The sequence below is a fragment of the Panthera onca genome, chromosome E2 (assembly GCF_046562875.1).
Source record: "Panthera onca isolate mPanOnc1 chromosome E2, mPanOnc1 haplotype 2, whole genome shotgun sequence".
Lineage (NCBI taxonomy): Eukaryota > Metazoa > Chordata > Mammalia > Carnivora > Felidae > Panthera > Panthera onca.
In genome coordinates this window covers 50484878-50509454 of record NC_138353.1, presented here as the reverse complement: position 1 = coordinate 50509454, position 24577 = coordinate 50484878, and the positions used below count along the sequence as shown (strand labels likewise).

Genomic DNA, 24577 nt, shown 5'->3' with positions numbered 1-24577 from the left:
CAAAAAGATGGGATACAAAACTGGCAAGATGCTTTTTAAAAGATTTATCATCTCAAAGAGGCAGGAAAAAATATTGACAAGCTTCCTTACATAAATGTTCTAGAAAGGAACATCAGGTGCCTTTGTAAAAAGTTTGATGGAGCCGAGGGTAATGTGAAGGCCATCTTGGTCGATGTATTTAAATGTGTTTAAAAGTACTGAAGCAGTTGGGGCCCCTGGTGCCTCAGTCAGTTAAGCATCTGACTCCTGATCTCAGCTCAGGTTCTTGATCTCAGGGTTGTGAGTTCGAGCCTTGCATTGGGCTCTTAGCTCAGTGTGAAGCCTGCTTAACAACACCAACAAAATTGCTGAAGCAGTCTACCTGCCAGAGTTGTATAGGAAAATAGAACCAATAAGATGGATGTACCTTCCACTAGATATAAAGAGTTGGGTTTAAAGGGATGGGCTCATGTTATCTTGGGGGCTGGCAAGTCTGAAATTTGCAGGCAGGCTGGTGACCCAAGGACGAGTTGATGCTGCAGTTTGAGTATGAAAAGCTATCTACTTTTTACAGAATCCCCTCTTCCTTGGGAGACCTCAGTCTTTTTCTCTTAAGGCCTTCAACTGATTGGATGAGGCCCACCGACATCATGGAGAATAATCTGCTTTACTCAAATTATTCTGAATTAAATGTTAATCTCATGTAAAACATACCTTCCAAGCTGCATCTAAACTGATGTCTAACCATCTATCTGGGTACCATGACATCACCAAGTTGACACATAACATTAATCCTCACAGGCTGTAAGCCCAGTATATAGAAAAACCCTCCAAAGGGCTAGATGGAATTGTGAGAATGTGTTTATCTGTAGAGTAGGTGTCTGAGGAATATTCCTGTGCCACTATTATTGAATAAATCAGCTATTTAATGGGGGGAAATTCAGGTGACTTGACAGAGACTCCCTTCTTGTGAGTTTTTATAGTTTCAGAGAAGCAGAGACCATCATAATTTTTCTTTTCTGGATAACGAAGCTTGCTTTGAAATACATGAATATCAGAAAAGTGCCCTCAGGCAAAGAAGATGCAGCTTTTTAAGAAAAGGATCCAATTTGGGAATGAGGAACAGTGCTTCCATGGCCACACAGGTAAGGAGATTCTGACCTTCTGATGATAAGAGAATAGTATTTCTGTAACTGCAGGGGACCCAGCACACAATCTGAGAAGTAAAGAGATTTGCAATTTACATTTTCACTGTGATATGGAAAAAAAAAAAAAAAGATGTGGGAATACAGCTTTTCGTAGAGTTAGTCTGCACACCTACAACCCGTGCTAAGAATTAGATGTAGGTAGCCTTAAAAATGAGGGCTTTGGATATTGTGTAGGGCTCGGTACTTTGGGAGAGTAGCAGATAGAACAAAATAGAAGGGTGCATTCAAGCACTAAATAGAGATGTTAAGAAAAGCTTGCAGCAGGTGAAATTATTATTCACCCGATGTGGTGCTATCTCTCAGATCACTGGATACACCTTAAAATGCAAATTGCTCTTTTCTAGATATTGGCGATTTTTTCTCTCATACATGGGCCTGAAGATCATTTTCTACCCGTGGCCTTGTTTTTCAACTTCCAAAAATCTGTAGAAAGATGAAGGTACCCTAATCTGTTCCCATGGGGTTTCTCCTTCTCTTGTAGTTTTCATCATCCTATCCTGTTCAGCTCTCAAGAATCTGCTAATGAAAATTTCTAGCACGAAGGAAATTAAACCACTCTAAGACACAGATTTATGGAGACGTATTTGTTAGCTATTTAATCACATCTCAAAGATCAGCAGTCTGCATAATGACATTGAATTGTGCTCGTTTCCAGAGCCCATATTCTAGGTTCCTTTTTCCTATTCCACCTTCTTTTTTTTTTTTTTTAAACACTGAAGAGTAGCAGACTCTGCCACTTTGGTTAAGGATTATTTTGAGCTGAAGGCAACTGAGAAGCACAGACAAGAAACATATGTAAAGGTGTCTCCTCTCCCTTCTCTACCAGGAAGGACAGATGTGAATCAAGGAAGACAACTCTAGACCGCAGTCAGCTCAGAGACGGCACCAGGGGGACCTCATAAACATTACTAGCTAGCCCTTAGCTTCCTCCCTTTCCCTGCCCTAGAAACCCAAAGCCCTTTTCCTTTGTCTTGTCGCTTTACTAAAAAGTTACGGTTCTTTCATTCTGATGCTATATCAACCCAAGCTCTAGCTACCCCTTTGAGTCCCTGATTACCGAGTATGGGCAGGTGTAGGGGAGACACGTGTTGACAACCTTCTGTTGTTCCCTTGTCTTTTGCAGAGCCCCAGCCAGACAACCTAGGACCACAGAGGAAAAATTGGTAAGTTTCAGTATTTCAGGGGAGGAGAAATACCTTCCTTGTGTATTACAATCTTCTTCTTCCCGTACTTACTTAGAATGCAAATTATTTCCTTCTTGGAGTTCATAAAAATGCCCAGTTGACCTTATTTCCTAGATTCTACAAACCTTATCAGTGGCATGATACTTCATAAATTTAATAACAGTGTGGGATCAAGCCTGATTTTAGGGTCTTAACACTGAAAGGAAGGATGATAAAATTGAAGTAAAGCAAGTTAATGATCTGCAGAGAAAATGGACTTCAAGGGAACCAGTAGTGTGTGATTTCTTGAACTGAGTAGGATGTGTGTAGGTTTCTCTTGTATTCTTACTCTTAAACTTTACAAATATGTTAGCTATATTTATATATACATAAAGTATACATTGGATTGTAAATTTAGGTATATATGCATACATACCTACAAATGTATTTCATATGTATACTTGGTAAAGACATCCATTTGTATTGGCTGATTTCTGGTTTGGATGGAGCATAGGCCAGTCCTCTCCCTTGAGATTACTTTTCTTTAGTCATTTTTCATCATTGTTTATGTAACTCATGGATTGGATTGCCTTTGAAATAGACTTTCTCCGACTTAATTTCATAATATTACTTTTCCAAGATCACATTTACTAGGAATCCTTCTTTATAATTGTGTAAAAGGAAAAATCTCCCTGGATAGGAGCACTTGCCTAGGAAATATCAAGATGAAAACTGTTTCTTGAAAATTATTCTAACCCTCCAGCCTTGTTAAAGAGTCGTAAACTTTGAGTGACCCCACATATGCGAGGCTGGCATTGGACCTGACTGAAGACTCTTTCCTGACCAAGGAGCATGAGGATTTGCGTTAACTAATCCTGAACAGACCAATGGAGACCTCCTGCCTGTCCAGAGGGATAGTTCTCGAGCCTTAATGGGCTCATCTACCATGAAATCCCCTTCCTGACTTCCCCCCATCTAACACCTCAGTGGGATTCTTCACAGGTATGTTCTTAAAAATGGCAAATAAATACAACCAGCTTTAAAAATTTCGTCCTGGCTCGGGTTGATTTTGTAGTACTGTTGAAACCTAGAATCAGGCTATTAATTGAATTTAGGGTTTAAATAGGTCTGAAAATATACTTACAAGAACGAAGCTGAAGTTCTCTGTAGTCAAGGTTTGATCTAGCATTAACTCTGTCAATGAAAAAAATGTCATCAATGGCTTTTTGTCATTATTTCTTAGAACAATTGTCCTAGCTCAGATCATTTTAGCAGAACAAAGTCAGAAACTGAATTTTTTACCCTTCTTTTCCCTCCTTTGATTTTCCGTGCTCATGGCTAGCACACCAGTGGCTTGCAGATGAGGTTTGTGTTTGTTTGTTGTTATAGTTGGAGCTTTTAAAAAAATTCCTTGCCAAAACCTTTGTTTTATCCTCTGCTGCAGAGAGTACATATCATGAATGTATCCAACTGAGCTCAATTATATCAAACAAAACAAACAGAACTTGGGAAGTACTGCTCTCTGCGCCTGCTTCCCCAAGAAAGGCAATAAATTGGAGTGGTCTTTTCATGGACACCACGTGGCTGTCGTGGGGGCCATGATACAACATGGGAAGGCAAGGACTGAAGTTACATCGTCCTAACAAATGGGTAATCCGTCCCCAACCTGAATTGGGTGAACACTACACCCATCAGTGTTTCCATCTCATTTAATGCCCGTAAGAATGAATTCACTTGAATTCAGTGGCCGTAGGCTCAGAACATTTGCAGTGTTTGTGCTGGGCTCTAAGACTGATCACTTCAGCTTTTTAATGCACTTGCTATTAAAGGACATTAACCCAAGGATACAGAAAGTAGAGGAAGATGCTCAGAATTGCATCACAAATTAAATTATTTTCAAATTTCTTCCCACTCCGAGCTCACATGCTAATTTTATACAGCCATCATCAATGCTTTTATATGGTTATGTTAACCATGTATTTTGTAATGATATTTAGTGGGTACATAATGTTACATCAGGTCGATTAAGCAGTTTCCTTAAACATTCTGTTATTCCTGGTCGTGCAAAGTGAAGCTGTTTTTACTGAAACAAATGACTAAAATTAACCTGTTGTTTAATAGCAATGCAAATGGATTTTTCTCCGTTGCCATTTATTTTAGAACAAATTTCATATAGTGGTCAAACGCTAGGTACTTTTCTGATGACTCCTTATGAATTTTCAAATACAGATATTTTTCTCAATGATGTGAGGATCATTTATAAACATCACATCTCTTTTTCCATAAATAACGTCAGTGGCTATTTCCTAAATATGGCTGTTTTCTTACGCAGTCACAATATATGTATGAAAATCAGGATGCCTAACACTGATACACTACTCTCATATATACCACAGGTCATGTTAAGATGTTACCAACTGTCCTAATAATGTCCTTCATAATAATATTTTCCTGGACCAAGTCAAGTCCAGAATCACATTCAGTTGTTGAGTACCTTGATTCGCCTTTCGTATGAAACCGTTTTCAGCCTTTCTTTGGCCTTTCGTGACCTTAAGATTCTTGAAGGACACGGGCCAGTTATTTTGCAGAATGGCCTTCAACGTGCATTTGCCTGATGTTTCCTTGTGACTAGATCCAGATCACGCATTCTTAGTAGGAACACCACAGACTCGGTGTTGTGTCTTCCCAGAGCATTATTTTAGAAGACACAGGCTGTCAGCTTGTCCATTTGCTGGTGATACTAAGTTGATCATATCATTAGATGGTGTCAGCCAGTTTTCTTCCCTATAAAATTACCATTGTTGCTTTTGTGATTAGTAAGTAGCTGGAGAGAGATACTTTGAGATTATGTAAATATTCTGTTCATTAAAATTTTATCCATTTTATCCATCTCTTAATAATACTTGCCTGCATCAGCCATGACTGATGGTGGCAAAAAAAGTGATTTTATAATAAAATTATAAAAATTGTTTCTATATTTATTAGTTTTCTGCTCTACATGACCATTTTCTCTTTCCCAACATTCATTTATTTACATCAGTCTAGATTCATATTTGCTTCTTTAATTCAGTTTTTATGCTCAGATTGTTCCAGATTGTGCCTGCAGGGAACCCCTCCAGACCGTCTCCTGACATGTCCCCATATTAAACACTGATTTACTTTTTGGCACAAGATGTTCTAGGCTTATCTTGAAGTTTCTCTACTTCTCCAAGAATCCTTGATTCCTGTAGTGGGTACTGACATATAGAAATGAAGGTCTGAGGCGCCTGGGTGGCTCAGTCAATTAAGTGTCTGACTCTTGATTTCGGCTCAGGTCATGATCTCACGGTTGAGGAGTTCAAGTCCTACATTGGGCTCTGCACTGACAGTGTGGAGCTTACCTGGGATTCTCTCTCTCTCTGTCTATCCTACCCCTAAATCCTGCTCACATACTCTCTCAAAAAAAAAAAAAAAAATTCAAGGTCTGCATGCTTGGACAGAATAGTGAAAATTTGTGGCATCTGACCCACTCCCTCCCACATGCCCCTAGCTCATTGTGGCAAAAGCACTACTCTGTGTGGGGCAACTAAAAATATAGGCTTCCCTCTTCCTGTAGCTCACAGGCTAGGACTCTAGTTCTTTGCCAAAGGAGTAAATCACTAGCATTTCTAATTTCCTTTAGCTCCTGATGGCAGAAGCAATTTCCCCAGAAGGCATAGCCGAAAGCACCAGGTTCCCTTTTCCCCACATAGGATGGGAGCTCCACTCCGGGTTGTAGCAAGCCAAGAATGGCCCGAATTATCTTTGCCTCAGATTTGTTCTTAAGGTGTAAGTTTCATGCTGGAGGGAGAAGCCAAGCCAACTAGGTGACACTAGTCACCCAGCACGTGCTTTTAGAGCAAGATGTCACCACCACAGAAGAAGGGGGCCACTGTCCTTATCCCCAGCTCCTGTACAATGTCCTAGAAGTTCTTACAGAAGCTCCCGTAGGATGCCCCAGAAGGGCAGGCTCTGTAGAAGAGGGACTCTTCCGTTCTACGAGGGGACCTTGGGAAAGAATATGGAGGTGTCCATACTCAAAGACATTGACAAAACAACAGAGATCTTAGTGGAGTGTTTAAGAGGGAGCCCATAGCTCCATGATAATGGTAGCCAACAGCACAATGGTAGGCCAGTTAGAAGTTGAGCACAATCAAGGAAAGACATAGCCATTAAGAGCCATTCTGGTTTCACATCCAACTTTGAGGGTTGAGAAGTCTCTGCACAGGTGCTAGGCTGAACCCATTCAGGAGAAACTAGAACTCTGTGTGACACAGATGTAAAAATGGTCCCCAAGTCACACATCCCGTCAACAAAGGGCAGAAGCCTCACTGTCACTAGAGGATCAAGCACAAGCTCTAACCAAACATTGGGTGATCCATAAGCAACTCAGAAACTGGGCTCCTTAGAAAACTGGGCTCAAAAATACAATCACAACCATCCCTGGTGCTCTGGAATAGTGCATGCATGCCCAGGACTGTGCCCTTCCAGGAGTGATTGGGAAGGGATTTCCAAACTCCTAATCCCTGACTGAACATGGGGCAAAGACCTAAACTTGAACTGTAGTAGGGGCCTCTAAGCCAGATGCACAGAAAATGGTAAAGGCTAAAATCTGGTTGGCCAAGAGGGCTTAAGCACAGATGTTGAACAAAATGTGGCTTCTGCTGACCCAGGGGTAATGTGCAGGCAGAATTTGACAAAATCCAGTACTTTTCAGGCTAAAATATAATTTAAAAGTCTGAGCACAGCTATTAGACCTTATAGATACATTAGACATCAAAGATGTTAAAAGGACAAAAGTCATGTTTAAAGAATTAAAGGAAGATATGACAATGTCTCAAGAAGACAGAACTTATTAAAGAGAAATAAATGGAAAATCTGGAGTTGAAAAGTATAACACAACAACTCACTAAAGGAGGGGCACTGGGGTGACTCAGTGGGTTAAATGTCTGACTCTTGATTTCATCTCAGGTCATGATCTTGTGGTTCATGGGATTGAGCCCTGCATTAAGCTGGGACAGCTGACAGCACAGAGCCTGCTTGGGATAATCTCTCTCCCTCTCTGCCCCTACCCCACTCACTCTCTTTCAGAATAAACAAACTTACAAAGTCTCACTAGAGGAGGGGCACTTAGTTAAGTTTCCAACTTTGGCTCAGGTCATGAACTCACAGTTTGTGAGTTTGAGCCCTGCATGGGGCTCTGTGCTGACAGTTCAGAGCCTGAAGCCTGCTTCGGATTCTGGGTCTCCCTCTCTCTCTCTCTGCCCCTCCTCTGCCCATTCTCTATCTCTATCAAAAACAAACATTTTTTAAAAAAATTTAAACTCACTAGAGGAAAGATAATTTCAAGAAAATGAGAAGACAAGCCCCATGCAGGGAGAAAATGTTTGCAAAAGACACATCTGATAAAGGACTGTTATCTGAAATATACAAAGAACTTTTACAACTCAACAATAAGAAAACAACCTGATTAAAAAAATAGGACAAGGACAGCAGCAGACATTTCACCAAAGATATACAGATGTCAAGTCAACATATGAAAAGATGTTCCTCATCACATGTTCCCACATCCCAGGGAAAGGCCAAAAAAACTATCAGAATGTGCCAAATACACAACACTGACAACACCAAATGCTGATGAGGATGTGGAGCAACAGGAACTCTCGTTCACTGCTGACGAGCGTGAAAAAGGGTGTAGACAGTTTGGGAGAGAGTTGGGCAACTTCTTACAAGACTAAACATATTCTTACAGTATGTTCCAGCAATCCTACTCCTCGCTGTTTCCTCAAAGGAGTTGAAGACTCTGTCCACACACGAAGCTGCACACGGATGTTGACAGCAACACTCTCCATAACCACCAAGATGTCCTTCCGTGGGTGTGGATAAACTGGAGTCCAGCCAGACAATGGAATATTGTTCAGTGCTAAAAAGAAATGAGCTATCAAGTCATTGAAAGAGGGAAGAACCTAAGGGCATCCTACTAAGTGAAAGAGGTCAATCTACAAAGGCTGTGTACTGGACGATTTCAACTATATGACATTCTAGACAAGACACACCTCTGGAGGCATTAAACAGATCAGTGGTTTCCAGGATTTGGGGGAAGCAGGGATGAACATGCCGAGCATAGAGGAGTTTTGGGTCAGTGAAAATATTCTAAATGACATTATAACAATGGATACATGTCACTGTACATTTTTCCAGATCCAGAGAGTGTACACCAAGAGTGAACTCTAACTTCGACTATGGATTCCGGGTGGTTGTAGTGTGTCACTGTAGGTTCATCAGTTGTCATAAACATACGGCTCTGGTGGGAGACACTGATAATGGGGAGGCTGTGTGTGTATAGGAGCAGGTATATGGGAAATGGCTGTACCTTACTCTCATTTTGTTGTGAACCTAAAACTGCTCTAGAAGACATCTCAATTTTGAGCTAGAGGACCTATTCAGGAAAATTAGACAACAGAAAGTTACAAAATTCATACAGATTGAAAGAAAGAAAGATAGCTCTATTCAAAGATGGCATGATCTTTTATGTATAAAGTTCTAAGGAGTAACTAAAAACACTTTTAAATAAACTAATTCAACAAGGTAATGGGACACTAGAATATTTTAAAAATCAATTTTAACGTCTATACACCAGCAATGAACAAGCCAAAATGAAATTATTAAAAAACAAAACTACATGCACCCAGGGTACTTGAGAAGATTGCAATATCCAATATGAGAAACCCCTAGGCTTACGATATAGCAAAATATTTGCTTAAGTATGGATTTTGTTATTAAGATGATGCAAATATCTCTGAAAAGGCAGCATCTCCTATTATAAGAAAGTCTGGGTAATTACTAGATGAAATCAATTTGTTGCCAGAAGGAATCACACCAGTTTGGAAGGGAAAAATTAACAAATATTTACACAAAGAACAAGTTGTTTAGGAGTAAGAAGACCCAATAAATTAAGCATGCAAAAAATCATTGGAGGTTTCTTTAGAATCTACTCAATCAGAGAAACTTTGTTAAAAGAATATGCTGTAGATATGACCACACTACTTTGCGATCTACAGGAAATAACTAAAAAGCATGACCTTATCAAAGGAACTTGTCAAAAGATACATTGGATCGTACACACATTCTGTCTCTCAATCTAAAAAAAAATTTACCAGGTGTCTTTTTAATGCACTTAGAAGTTCTAACAATGGAGAGAAACTATACCCTTGATTTGATCCTTGCCATATAAGCTCTGTCATCCTTTCTTGAACAAAAACCTTGTGAATTTTATCTTTTACCTCTTGATGATAAAAAGCACTTTCCTCTTTCAGCTCTACATGTCCGTACGGGGCTCTACGCTCTTTTACTTCCCAAATTATTTCAGACCACACTCAATTTCATCAAAAATTTCATCAAAGAATTGACGAATGGCCATTAGTATAGTCTTCGATATCAGTTTGCCTCTGAACTATCATTGCTGTTGATGTCACATGTTAGTTTCCATGAAGGTAGCCCCTCCTACTCAGAATAGGCCAGTTGTGCAAAGAAAGAACCCCAAATCACAGCGGCTTAGTTATATTTTTCCCCAATCCAAGCAGCAGGTGACTCTGCACATTGATCATCAGGGACACAAGGCCACTTGGGGCCGCCATATTTTTAACTATTAGCAAAGGGAAAAAAGCCTGTGGTGGGTTTCAAACTAACATGAAATTCTCTGTACCAGAAGCACAGGTCACTTCTGCTTCCCTGGTCTCACAAGTCACATGATGCCAGTCAAGCTCATGGGTTTTTGGAAATGCGATCCTTACATGTGAGAACCAGTGTGAATGGGGGATTTATACCTTTGTGGGGGGTTTATTTATCCCCGTAAGAAGTCCTCAGGATTTCAGAAGTAATGGCTAAATTGGGAAACCATTCTTTTTGTACAAAAACAGAGCATCAGGCAAAAGTATGTGCAGAGGTACACGGCACAAGAAAATGTTATATTAACATGCTGGAAGTGGAGGGAAACTTAAGTGACACAGTACAGTGGAAAAATATATTTCAATTTCAGTCTAAATATACTATTTTTCCTGATCCCTCTGCAGGAGCAATCACAATATAATAATACCTATGCCATTTAGCAAAATTCCCTCTCACCTATCAGGATTAATCATAGCACTTTCCTTTAATGGAAATACTTGCTCGCTCAAGTTTGCAATGCCTGCCACAAAGAAAATCAGCAAATAACATACTTAAAAGGGATTTTACTTTTTTTTAAGTTTATGTATATTTATTTGGAAAGAGAGAGTGGGTAAGAGGCAGGCAGAGAGGAAGAGAGAGAATCCCAAGCAGGCTCTGTGAGATCGTGACCTGAGCTGAATCCAAGAGTCGGGTGCTTAACCGACTGAACCACCCAGGCGCCCCCCTATTAGGGATTTCCAAGTCATTTAGTAGTATAGCCGTAAATATTAGTGCTTTTATTAACTTAGCCCCAGACTGCATAAAGCAAAAATTAGCAGAATTGTAAGTGACTCAACTACCAAGTGGTAATGCCGGGGTTCAAAATCAGCCCAGCATTGGCATCACCACTTTTGGCGAGATGCACTATTTCCTTTGATAGATGAATGTGAAAATTAATAATTATTCATTAATCAAAATCAAAATATAAAACACCAAAGACTTCCATTCGTAATAGCAAAACATGCTGTGAGGTAACTATAAACAGTCTTAAAATATAACCTTTTAAAGGACCATGGCATTAATAGATAAGAGACAAAAATAAGAGAACACTGACCTCAGAGTCATACCCAGGTGTGTGTGGAGACCTGGTTTCTAAAAGAGACATTATTACCAGTCACTAGAAATGATGGTTCTCTTATTAAATGCTAATGGGAAAAGTTAACATCCATAGGGAAGAATATATATTCCTTGTTCATACTACATGCCAGAGTCCAGCCCAAATATTCTAACCACCTCAACGAGTAAAGCTCATCTAAAATGTCTAGAAAATATATAGATAATTATCCTTAGGATATTAAAGTAAAGAAGATTTTCTTAAAGCAGCACAATCATAAAGGAAACCCTGCGACAATAAAATAAGTATAAACAGATTCAAAATGTAAGACACAGACAAGGAGTGTCTTTATAGCTTATGCAAGCAGCCAGTATAAAGAAATCCTAAAAATCAGTAATGCACAAAATATGTATGAGCAATTCACCTGAAAAGCAATAAACACGTAGCCAGAAAATGTTCAACCTCACTGGTAATCGGGAAAAATGCAAATTGAAGCCAATATTTCAGTCTTTTACAGGAGAAACTGTAGTATATTTTGAGGAAATTGATCTTAGGAGAGAATCAACAGATTGTGTTATTAATGGCTAATATGACGAGGAGAGAGAGAAATTCATATTTTGCTTTGATATTATTTGTAGGCTCTTTTTTTGGGGGGGGCTTCCTTCAGTACATCTATTTTTACTATAAATAGTTCAGGGACAGACAGCAGAGGGGATATAATCAAAGCATGCCAGGAAATAATGTGTGGCGCAGTCTTGAAGGAATTTAGAGGCTTTTGCAGCATCATTGAGTTGACAGCCGTGCCGAAAACATACACCTACACAAGAAATGTAGCCTGAAGTAAAGACGCTCTTGGCATATCATTTAACAGGGTGCTAATTAGATGAACAACAACAAGAAACATGCCAAGAAGATACTTTGGGAGATTTTTTTAAATGCTGAGCGGATGGAATAAAATGCTAAATATTCGCATTTGAAGTCAAGATGTTTGGTTCTACACTGCTACGTAACCTACCACCCCCACATAGGGGGGTTTAACCCAGTACTTTATCACTTGTCATAGTCATGTGCATTGATGGGGCTCAACGAGACAGTTCACCCTTGGGGCCTCACAGACAGTTGCCATCAAATGGTCGTTGGAACCGGAAGCTCACGTGTCCGGTATCTCAGCTGAGGACGAGGGGAATATCTGGGGAGTGGCCAAGAATCCTTACACGGCCTGGTTTTCCCCAGAGCCAGCCAGAATAAGAAGGAATCTTCCAGCTTCTTGTCACCAGCTTCCCAAATCCCAGAACATCAATTCCTTTGCATTCGAGTGGTCAAGCCAGTCACTTAGGACAGCCCAAATGCGAGAGGGCTGGACATGGGGCGAACTGTATGCCATCTATTGTACAAAGCAAGCGGTATGTGGAAACAGGAGGAAAGTAATGGCAGGTAGCTATCTTTGGAGACTAACCACCACCCGAGATAACTTCCCTAACTCTTCACTCCTCAGAGTTGATTACTCAAATCATTCCATGTGCTAGCACTATATGTGAATGGTGGAGTTCTTCAAGCTCTTATCCCCAGGAATGCACGGGCACAAGCCAGCACCAACAGAAGTCTAAGTCATGAGTGCCACCATGAGAAAGGGATGTTATACCCTCCCTTCCTAAAATAACTCTTCCTCTGGCAGGTTAGTCACCTGGCTTATTCAGGGGATTGTCTGTATCACTGAATGCCAATTAAATCAAGTCTCAGGGGGCGCCTGGGTGGCTCAGTTGGTGAAGCTTCCAACACTTGATCTGGGCTCGGGTCATGATCTCATGGTTTGTGAGTTTGAGCTCCACATTGGGCTCTGTGCTGACAGCATGGAGCCTCCTTAGGATCCTCTTTCTCCCTCTCTCTCTGTCCCCTCCCCCACTCACACACACACACACACACACACACACACACTCTCTCTCTGTCTCAAAATAACCATTAAAATTTTTTTAAAAATTAAGTCTAAGAAATCACATTGATTAAATGATCTTCTAAAAATAGTACATGTCTGAAGAAATTTCTTCCTTGATGTGATTTCACCCATGTATCCTTAGCTTTAATTTTTTAAACATTTATTCATTTTTGAGAGTGAGACAGAGCGTGAGTGGGGGAGGGGCTGAGAGTAGGAGACACAGAATCCAAAGCAGGATCCAGGCTCTGAGCTGTCAGCACAGAGCCCAACACAGGGCTCAAACTCACAGACCGCGAGATCATGACCTGGGCCAAAGTCAGACGCTTAACCAACTGAGACACCCAGGCACCCCCAGCCCCACCCCGCCGCTGCCCTGTCCTTTACTTTCATTAAAACTGAGATAAAACATCAGTTTATTTCACTGAAAAGCAATTAATAGGTCAGAGTGATATTTCCTTCTGATATTCCTTTTCTTTTTCACATTGTTTTCCAAGTCAGTAGCTATCATATGTCTGGCTAATAGCATGTGGTATGAACTCTCATTATCAATAATTCATTTTTAACTCACTTTTGGAGATATGGCATAATTTCTCATTTATTCCAAACACGAGTTCTTCCTCAAAACCTATGTCAGAATTTTCATTTGTATAGAAACTATTTTATAATTCGTCACTAGAAATGTTTTCTTTATTAAGTGCACAGTTCAGTATTGTTAACTATAGGCATGAGGTTGTACAGCGGATCTCTAGGACTTACTCCCAGGACTGAAATTTTATGCCTTTTGAAGAGCAGCTCCCCATTTCTTCCCCCCACCCCCACCCCCGGCTCCTGACAACCACCATTCTAGGGTTTTTATGCACTTGACTAATTTTAGATGCCTCCTATAATATTATAGTATTTGTCCTTCTGTGTCTGGCCTATTTCACTCAGCATCATGTTTTCCCGGTTCATTCATGTTGTTGCTTATGGCAGGACTTCCTCCTTTTTAAGGGTGAATAATATTCCATTGTATGTATTCACCACATTTTCTTTATCCATTCATCAGCTGATGGGTACTTAGGTTGTATATCTTGGATACTGTGAATAATGCTATAGTTAACATGGGTGTGGAAGTATTTCTTCAAGACCGAATTTTTTTAATGTTGATTTATTTTGAGAGAGAGAGAGAGAATGTGGGAAGGGGGAGAGAGAGAGAGAAAATCCCAGTCAGGATCCACACCATCAGCATGGAGTCCAGTGAGGGGCTAGAACTCAAGAACCATGAGATCATGACCTGAACCGAAACCAAGAGTCGGACACTCAACTGACTGAGTTACCAAGGTGCCCCAAGATCTAATTTTAATTGTTTTGGATAAACAATCAGAAGTGGTGTTGCTGGATCATATGGTAGTTCTATTTTTAATTTTTGAGGAAGTTCCATACTGTCTGCATTCCACAATGGCAGGACCATTTCTCATTCCTGTCAGTAATGCACAAGGGTTCCCTTTTCTCCACATCCTCACCAACATTTATTTTCTTTTTTGTTAATAGCCATCCAACTGGAGTGAGGCGATATCACATTGTGGTTTTGATTTGGATTTTCCTGACGACGAGTGAGGTTGAGCATCTTTTCCAGGTGTCTGTTGGCCATCTGTATCTGTGCTTTGGAGAAACATCTATTCAAATCTTTGGTCCATTTTTTAATTGGGTTATTTAGGATTATTTATTTTGCTATTGACTAGTACAAGTGCTTTGTATGTTTTAGAGCTTAACCCCTGTCGGATATAGTATTGGCCAGTATTTTCTCCCATTCCGTGGATTGTTTTTTCATGGATGATTGCTGTGCAGAAGCTTTCTAGTTTGATGTAGTCCCACTAGTTTATTGGTCCTTTAGTTGCTTGTGTTTTTGGTGTCCTGTCCAAGAAACCATTGCCAACACCAAGGTCATGTAGCTTTTCCCCTGTTTTCTTGTAGGAGTCTCATAGTTTCAGGTCTTTGTTTGAATCTTTAATCTGTTTTAAGCTGATTTTCCTATATAGTATAAAAGAAGGCCCAAATATTTCATTCTTTTCCATATGGATATCCAGTTTTCCTAGCACCATTTGTCAAAGAAACGTCGGGAAAGAAGTCTTTCTTGTTTTATTTTAAATCATAATTTCAATTTCACGTCTTTTTGCTCTCAAAAGATTTCTTTTTCTCATGAAATTCAGGGATTACATTAAAAGGTTAGCCACACAATTTAGCTTTTAAGCATCTCAGTCTTGCAGCTTCGACTTCTGATATTGGGAAATTCTGAGCTCAAAATATGTTTCTTTTTTGCTTAATTTCTTTTTGCTGTCAGTCAAGGATCTCTTTTCTACATTATAAAAGACTGTTCTTTACGGAGAATGGTTGATATTTAGCTCTATTCTCTAATCCTTCCCTCTTTTATCTAAAGCTTTGTATCCCAAAGACGAGCATACTATCCCAAATGTTGAAGCTATAGGACACTTTGCCGTGAATCCTGGCATGAAGGACAACCCAGATGATCTCATCAGTCTCTTTATGTGTGTGTACAATTAAAGCTATTTTGCAAAAACTAATTAATGAACTGAAAAATCTTATTTCTTGATCTTTCAGCTATATTCCGCCAAATATAATCTGAACGATTGTCTCTCATCTCAGTGTCAAACTCTTTTACAAAATGGTTGTGTGAATAAAACACTCCCATAAGCAGTGGACAAGAGCTTCTGTTATCTCCCACCCATACAAACACGATATTTTGCCCAGTTTTTGAAAATACAATTCTAGTATTACCTGTGATGAAGAGAAATTCTTGACTCAAATGTAATTGAACTTACTAATGATTTGCACTCTTTAATTACTGGAAGAAATCTGTATTTTAGGGTAGGAAGAAACAAATATCTAAAGTATCAAGAATTTTGCAGTGTTGATTTTCCAAGTGTTTTTACAATTTCATGCACTCTGGGGCGCCTGGGTGGCTTAGTCGGTTAAGCATTGGACTCAGGCTCAGGTCATGATCTCACAGGTTCGTGAATGCATGCTGACAGCTCAGAGCCTGGAGCCTGCCTCAGATTCTGTGTCTCCATCTATCTTTCCCCCTCCCATGCTCACACTCTGTCAATCTCTCTAAAACATAAACATAGAAAAATAAAAAGTACAAAAAAATAAAAATAAAAAAATAAAAAGTACAATTTCGTACACTCTGAAGAAATGCATATATACGTATGTATGTATACGTAGAGCATATTACTATATTCGTTATCCCTAACACTATACAAAGTCTCAAACCTACAGATCATGCCAATAACTCCAGCCACTTGACTGCCGATGTCCCCCACTTGAGAAAAGGCAAACCATAGGTCAATCCATGTATATATATGACCTCTCTTCAAAAGTGCAAAGGTAATTCCGCAGCATCATGGGGAAAAAAATAATTTACCTTTGCATTATCGTACTTCCAAGGGTTTGGTTTGTGTCGGGTTTTTTTTCCAAAAGAAAATGTGGCAGCTCTACTTAAAACATTTTGCATTTCAGGACTGTCTCCCTCTGAAGCGTAATGGGAATTGTCACAGAAACAACCCTAAGTACAAGAAAATATTTATTTTAAAAATCTGCTCTAGTTTTTCCTGGTTGTTGAGGAGATGAGTCCTCTTTTTAGGAGCAAGTTCTCTATTTTGTGAGTATGTAGAGGATTATTGACCTTCTAAGTTTTTCACTCCCAGGAGTCATTGTTTCAGGCATCATGAGGCTTAATTTAAGTCAGTGTCCCACATCCTAAACATTGCTGAAGACTGTGCTGTCTCCTCACAGGATTGATTTTAGAAATTGTGTGATGGAATAGAACAGGCTATTGTTTGTGTTTGAGGGGGAAAAACACCCATGATATTTCCCAAGGCAAGTAATTATCTTCAATAATATTTATCCTTGGTGTATTCAGAGTTAACAGAAAAGCACAGGAGAAGGGAGACGTGTAAATACTGTATTTGTTTTTCTCTGTCTCAAAGTTTACCTGTTCTTCTAATGAAATGCTTTGTTTGACTTTATTTAAAATAGCAACCTCTTCATATTCCTAACTCTTTATAATTTTGTCTCTATGACCACCTCATAACTATTTTAACAGTTGTGCCCAATGCTGGAAAATACAGATCTTAAATATAGGGATATATCTTAAATGTGCATATTTATGTATATTTAATATATAATATGTTTCTAAAACTAAATCCATAGTTCTATTCTAAATGTACGTATTTTAAAAAGCAGTGGACACAATTTATTTTCTCATATACTTTTTTCTGATGTTTTAAAACTTAGTTATCCTAGTTTCTTCAAAAAATAGGTTTATGGCAGGGTGCCTGGGTGGTTCAGTCAGTTAAGTGTTGGACTTGGGCTCAGGTCATGATCTCATGGTTCGTGGATTCAAGCCCTCTGTCGGAGTCTGTGCTGACAGCTCAGAGCCTAGAGCCTGCTTCGGATTCTGTCTCCCTCTCTCTCTGCCCCTCCCCTGCTCGCTCTCTCGCTCTCTGTCTCTCTCTCTGCCTTCACACTCTCAAAAATAAATAAAACTATAAAAATTTTTAAAAATAGGTTTATGGCAACTTTCAAAATATAGAGACTATAATGAAATCAAAATAATAAAACACTTAAATGGGGAAAATCACGTAAAGGTAAAACAAAGATACAGAATACAAGATGAAATCTGGTTCGCATAAAGTTGCTAGAAGGGACAGTTGAATTGACTTCCTTTTCTCCATCAATCAGTCTAGTGAGGGGAGCACATTTACCCAACTGCTTGGCTACGTCCTAAAAATGCTATTAAAGTCAGTGCTCGAAGAAAACACAATTATCCTCACTTCTGCTGAGAAAACCTTTCCCCATTAGCATCAGAGACCCTGTGTAAAGCGCAGATTGTTTTCAACATTTTATACTAAATCACATAGGTTTCACCTTATATGTTAAAACATCCCTCAAAATTATAATGACAGTGATGGAAAACTATAGTTGAGGAAAAGTGCCCCATGATGGTGTCAGTAGGCTGGGTTCTTGGTTCAATCCTCCTCTGGATCAATATAAGGATAGAGTTTAGAGCACCCAGAGAAATGGACAGATTAAAACAGTTCAGGTCTCAACTACAATCTTTGTAAATTTCAAGGAACCAAGTTGTATTTATGGATAATGACTGGGGTGCAGGTGTTCTATTTTACCCTTTCTAAGTATACCAGCTAGCCACAGTGGAATTTCATTCTTTGTCAGGAGAAGATGTTGATAAAGCCACGGGCCATGTATAAATTAGCCTCCTACCTACCCATGGAGGACTGGTGGGCAGAGCCTCGTGGTGTTCAACACACATGTGTGCGTGCGCCCCACCCGCACCCCCCGCCGTAGACTCAAACCTCAGAACTCTGTCATAAATATAGCCTGGGAAAAGTTTAGAGCAGATATACAAAGACCATGAATCTCTGAATAAGGACCCAAACAATAACAAAGTCTGAAAATAAATATCCTAGTATAACCAAGATTAATGTATCAAAAGTATATCCTATCCTAGGCCTGTAGCTCTTGGACTTCTGGATTTTAAAAATTCCTTACAAAGTACACACACACACACACACACACACACACACACACACACATTACATGCATGCTCATGTGTATATAAGCATAATATCCACATACTTCCACTACCTTTTATTGCACATCAAAGCCAGAGAAGCTAAGCATGCCAACATGGGTGTGTGCACACACACACCCCTCTTACTCTGCCTCCCACTGTCATTTAAAAATATGAAGGTTATTCTAACGAGTCCAAAAGGTCAACTTACTACCAGAGGATGTCGGCCTTAAGAAAGAATTTTGATTTGTTAAATTTTCTTTTTTTTTTCTTTTCTAAGATTAAGTTCACTTAGTCCTAGACTAACGCAAGCATTAAGCAAGTTCTGTCTAGGAAACTGAATGAGTGCCTTTGCTGGCTGGGGTTCAGTTAGTTAGTTTCAAGCTCTAGCCATGAAACAGATCCCATGTTAAACACAAAGCACAGCCTGATAAACAATACACAGGTAATCCCACAAACGATGGTGAAATTTCACTTCCATCAAGTTCAGTGAATGAGAAGTTCCTAGTGCAATGACAGTTCTTAACAATGATTTGTCTACTTGGCCACCTCCCGCAGCCTCACCAGTGAACAGCACAATGGCAGGGAGGCGTCCTGCTGTTTCTGCCATGGCTATTTGATCCCAATTAGACAGATGTGCCTTCAGTGATCCGACATATTTCTTGAGGATCTACTATTTTCCTGGGACTTTTTCAGGGGTTCCAAAGAATTTGATATTCAATGATCGATTAGCAAATGGCGTATTTATTATTTGGCTCAGTCTTCCCTAACCCCTAGGCTATGAATTTTTTTTGCTTGTTAAAACATCTTAGAGAACACTCTAGTTACATCCAACAGAAATGACATGACATGGCTTCGTCAGAAAGGAGAGAGTTGCTAGGTTACCCCTATATTCTTTAAAATGACCCTAGCTCTATTACATCTAGCAGAAAACCCTCAAAATTGTTATTGTACTTCCTACTTAGCTTTGATGTCAGTTTACCTATATTCTTACCATATTCTGAACTTATTTTGCTAATACTCATCAGGATGCAGGAAGAAATAAGAGGGGAGATAGGATTCCCATGCTAACTTGACACTCTCCCCAAAATTTTACAAAGGAATATAAAGAAACATATTCATATTTAAAGTTATAGTCAGGGCCAATTTTAATATCTTTAAATTTTAAAAGTTCAAGGAACTTCATGAAAGTTTGGATATAGGCACATCCAGTGTTGAGAGGTGAATTTAATGGTCTCTTTCTCTATATACTTAATAATGAGGATGGTAAGTTGAAAAATTGATGTTTTTGCTTCTGTTGATTTATGCATTTTCTAAGAGACTACCATTGTGTTAGCCCTTATAAAACTGATAAAAAATTAAATGCAGAAGTATACAGTATGCCAAAATATAGTTATGTTTTTCCCAGATATCTTTGTCTCTTGGACATACATTTTTTAAATTCACTTTAGGGATATTGTTTTGCTCACTTCCGGAAACAAATGGGCATTTTTCTGGCCTAAATTGATCACCTACTGCTCACAATGCAACATCTGGTATTTTTCAGTTGCCAAGCCAATGGAATCTGTGCTTTTAATTATAAACCTTACGTTATTTCACTGGGCACAAGTTCCCATTAGGATTTGGTTTAAACTGTACTTATACCCAACACTGTTCCTTCCTTCCCTCTTGGTTTTTTCACATACCTTACACCACTGTGAAGTGCCATTCCCTGTTTTTGTTATAGTAGGTCCTCTCTCCAGACTCCCAGCCTAAAGCCATTCCTGGGAAGATCCTGCTACACTTTGGTCCCTACCAAAGGTTTGGAAGGATTAATGGCAAAGCCAGGTCATATTTGATGGCTTAATTATTTGGGACCAACTTCAGTAATAGTCTCTACCCTTTGTGTTCTTTTTTTTTTTAAGTTTGTTTATTTTGGGGATGGGAGTGATGGGGAAAGAGAAAGAATCCCAAGCAGGCTCCACACTGCCAGTGTGGAGCCCAATGCAGGGCTCAGTCTCACGAACTGAGAGATCATGACCTGAGCTGAAACCAAGAGTCGGATGCTTAACTGACTGAGCCACCCAGGTGCCCTTTCACTCTTTGTGTTCTTGCACAATCTCTCTTAACTATTTCCTTCTTGACCTGTGAGGCAGTTCCCTTTTCTTCTTGACCTATGAAGCAGTTTTATTTTTCATACTATGTACCTCAAGTCATGATCTGCTCAGTGAATGAGCTCATCTTCAAAGCTAAATGGAAAGTAACCATACAATGAGCAGAAGGAAAAAGTCAGAAAGCATGCACTTTACCTTTATACTTTTAAGACCTTGCCTCTATTCATTATTTATTGCTCCATAACCACCTGCTGTGGTTTTAATGGCCAAACACACATTTATTCTCTTATAACTCAGGAATTTGAGCACAGCTCAACTGGGTCCTCTGCTTTAGGCTTTCCCCCAAACTTGGCAACCCCATTGTCAGCCAGGGCCGTGGTCTCATCTGAAGTCTTGACTGCGAAAGAATTGGCCTCTGAGCTCATTTTTTTGGTCATTGGCGGGATTGTTTCCCTTGGGCTGTTGGGTTGAAGGTCTCAGTTCCTAGATGGCTGCGAGCTAGAAGTTGCCCTTGGCCTGTGGGCCTCCCCAACACGGCAGCTTACTTCCAGAGTAAGCAAGCATTACTAATAAGATGAAAGTTAACGTTATTATGTAACTTAATCACAGAAGGGATAACCCCCTCACCTTTGCTATATTCTTTTGGCTAGAAACAAATTTCTAGGCCAGCCCACACACAGAAGGAGGGGACTACAAAGACTTGTACTCAGAAGCAGGGACCATCAGGGGTCACCTTCGAAGCTACCTATTGCAGCATCAACATAGAAAGATAAATGTTGACGATTTCCCTGTCTACCATTAGGTTATGTCCCTGGGCAAATTGTGGTTCTCACACAGAATAACATCTGTTTCTATAGAGGCAGCAAGCACAGTCTGGACCTTACTCAAAACCACAAGCTTTTTTCTGTTTGGGCAGCATTTGAGAGCTAGCTGCTGGCAGGCCAGTCTTCCTAAATTGACCTGGCTGAGGCAAGAATTAGATTTCAGGGAGAATCTTTCCACATAATGGCCTTTTAGCTATTATGTGAAAGGGTAACCATGGGCCTGTAATTTATTCCTCCCTCCTCGGGGATCCCTGAAGAAGTTTGACCCTGACCAGAATTCTTTGCAAATATCGACGGATCGAATATGCTAGCTAAAAGATAAATGAGGGTCCTGAAAGGGTTTGCTATGCGCTGATTACTAATTTAGAAATGATTTTAGCATTACATCCTGGTCCATCTAAATTGTTTGTGTTGAATTATCTTGCAAATCACAGGCTGAAGCCCTGCTGAAGCATGGAGGCTACACACAGAGCCAGAACAAGGCCAGGTGCCTAGTGAGACTCTGGAACTCATCGGCTTCCCTGGCTAGCTTGTCATATATTCTTGACAAGTTCCAAAGCCAAGATATGCCTGGCGTGGGAAGAGACACTCGGGAAACTGTATCCGCAGGTTTGGACCCTCCCAGAGACTATACGTGTTATTGCTCTGGTCTCATACCCATCGAAAACTATGCATCAGGCTGGTGCTGGGCAAAATGAAACCATCTTTCAGAAGCAGTAGGAACGATAAAGGTAAATGCAACTTTAGAGGAGTTAAATGACCATTGGAGCAACTCATCTCCGTAACAGCTTTGAGATATAATTGGCACACAGCAAACCACGCACATTCAGACTTTTGGCCCACATATACACTTGGGAAACCATCACCACAAGCAAGAAAATGGATACATCTTGTTTCATACTGCTGACCCAAACCATGATACATACTGTGATGTGAGGTGCTCCCCACATTTGGGCCCCTCATGTAATATTGCAATCTACAGGTCAAGAAAAGACTCAAAGACAGCAAAGCTCAGGTACTATACAGGGGACCCAATGGTGGTCAAGATGCCCACGTGCCTCAAAAGAAAGTTTAGATTAAGGGGAAAATTATAAAGAAAGAAGAAAAAAGTAATAATGGGTGTAGTATGCTGGATGGAGTTGCTTATTTCTGTTGAAAAGGCAGGATGATACGGGGCGCCTGGGTGGCTCAGTCGGTTGGACGTCCGACTTCACCTCAGGTCATGATCTCATGGTTCGTGAGTTCAAGCCCCACGACGGGCTCTCTGCTGACAGCTTGGAGCTTGGAGCCTATTTCGGATTCTGTGTCTCCCTCTCCATTCCTCCCCTGCTCACACTCTCTCTCTCTGTCTCTCAAAAATAAATAAAGGTTTTTTAAAAAATGTTTTAAAAAGGCAGGATGATAAAGGAAGCAATGGCAAAGATCCTCAGTAGGGTGTTGGTGGCAAAATCTTGTGGCCTGAAAGATGCAGAAACAACTTTAGCTCTGCCTATGACACCCACAAACCTTCACCGCACCTTCACATTCACTGCATATCACCTAATATGGATAAGCATAAATCCAATTATACAAATCCATGATTTGGAATGGAAAATACATAAAGAAGGACAGAATTTATTCCCTAGTTAAAACGATAACATTTTTAAAGCAAACTGAGGGTTTGGGATCTGCTCACCCAACTCTCAGGAGGGCAATTGAAGGAACTAGAAATTATGTGGGTGGAGTGGCCTCTGGGAAATAACTAAAATATTTAGAATGATTGCCCTTGGGACCCAGTGTATCATAATCCCCATGGGGGGTGGATGGGACACCCAAGAGGACTTTAAGGTGAAACTATCAACATGCCATGATAGATAATACCAGATAAAGGTTAAACTCTAATTTGGAAAACTTGATGAGAGAAGGTTTTCACTGGTTGCATCACCTTTATTAAAATGCATAATTGGGATGGGTGCCATGTGTACGTGGAGGACCATGTCTCCCCCATTATTAAATTGTCTTCCATGTCTGCCTTCAGCCTGGTCTCAACTGAAATACTAAATGAGAATCTTTGCAATTCCCAAGCCCTCCTCTGTAGAAAATATTAAACAATATAGAATTCCAGGAGTGCAAGAGGAGATTAATGCTTTAGTTAGCATTAATGGTTGGAGCAGGCATATTGATCTCCATTAATTCTCTTTTTAACAGCCCTTTCAAGCCAAAAGGCAAAGCAGATGATTTGCAGATACTGATAGTGGACGATTGGGAATTCATCTAGGTAGGTCTACCAGTTGCTTCAGATGCACTGTAGATATGATTTCAAAAAAAACAAAAACAAAAAACTTTGCACCAAAAGGCAATGGGCCAAAGGAGACTAGTATGTAATATCGATTTAGTTCATGTTTGCTCTTCTATTTTTATTTCAGAAGCTCGTCAAGTACAATTTGTGTTCATGTGTTCACCAGTCACCATCTAGTGTAGCTTCACATGGTCTTAATAACCATTAAGACTAAGGTGGCGGGCATCTGGGTGTCTCAGTTGGTTAAGCGTCTGATTTCAGCTCAGGTCACAGTCTCACAATTTTTGAGTTCGAGCCCTGCATCAGGCTCTGTGCTGACAGCTCAGAACCTGATGCCTGCTTCGGGTTCTGTGTCTCCCACTCATGGCCCTTTCCCCACTCATGCTCCATCTCTCTCTCTCTCAAAAATAAATAATAAACATTAAAAAATTTTTAAAAAGAGTAAGTTGGTAACATTAGTGAAATATAATTGCCTCCTCAGAGGAAGGAGCACAGGGGAATTTAGAGATTGAGAGCATAGCAGACAGACTCCATTAAAATTCAAGACTCACCCTAGTCTCTGAACATTTGAAAAATAACTAGAGCTAGAACCACAAAGAACTTTCTTCATCATGTGAGAAATAATTTATGATCTGATCTTGACCCTGCCACTACACAGTCCCCAGACCGGAGAAACTATTTGAGTTATGGCAAAATCATAGCTCCCATTTGGGGATATTGTTAGTCCTAT

At 40.0% G+C, this 24577-nt stretch overlaps 1 long non-coding RNA gene across 1 annotated transcript; it reads left to right on the top strand.

The window, feature by feature from the left end:
* Positions 1-839: 839 nt before the first annotated feature.
* LOC144614544 (uncharacterized) lies at positions 840-22921 on the top strand. The gene is made up of 4 exons (XR_013552346.1): positions 840-1124; positions 2311-2350; positions 3114-3352; positions 22004-22921. It is a non-coding gene; the product is annotated as an uncharacterized LOC144614544 (long non-coding RNA).
* Positions 22922-24577: the final 1656 nt, after the last annotated feature.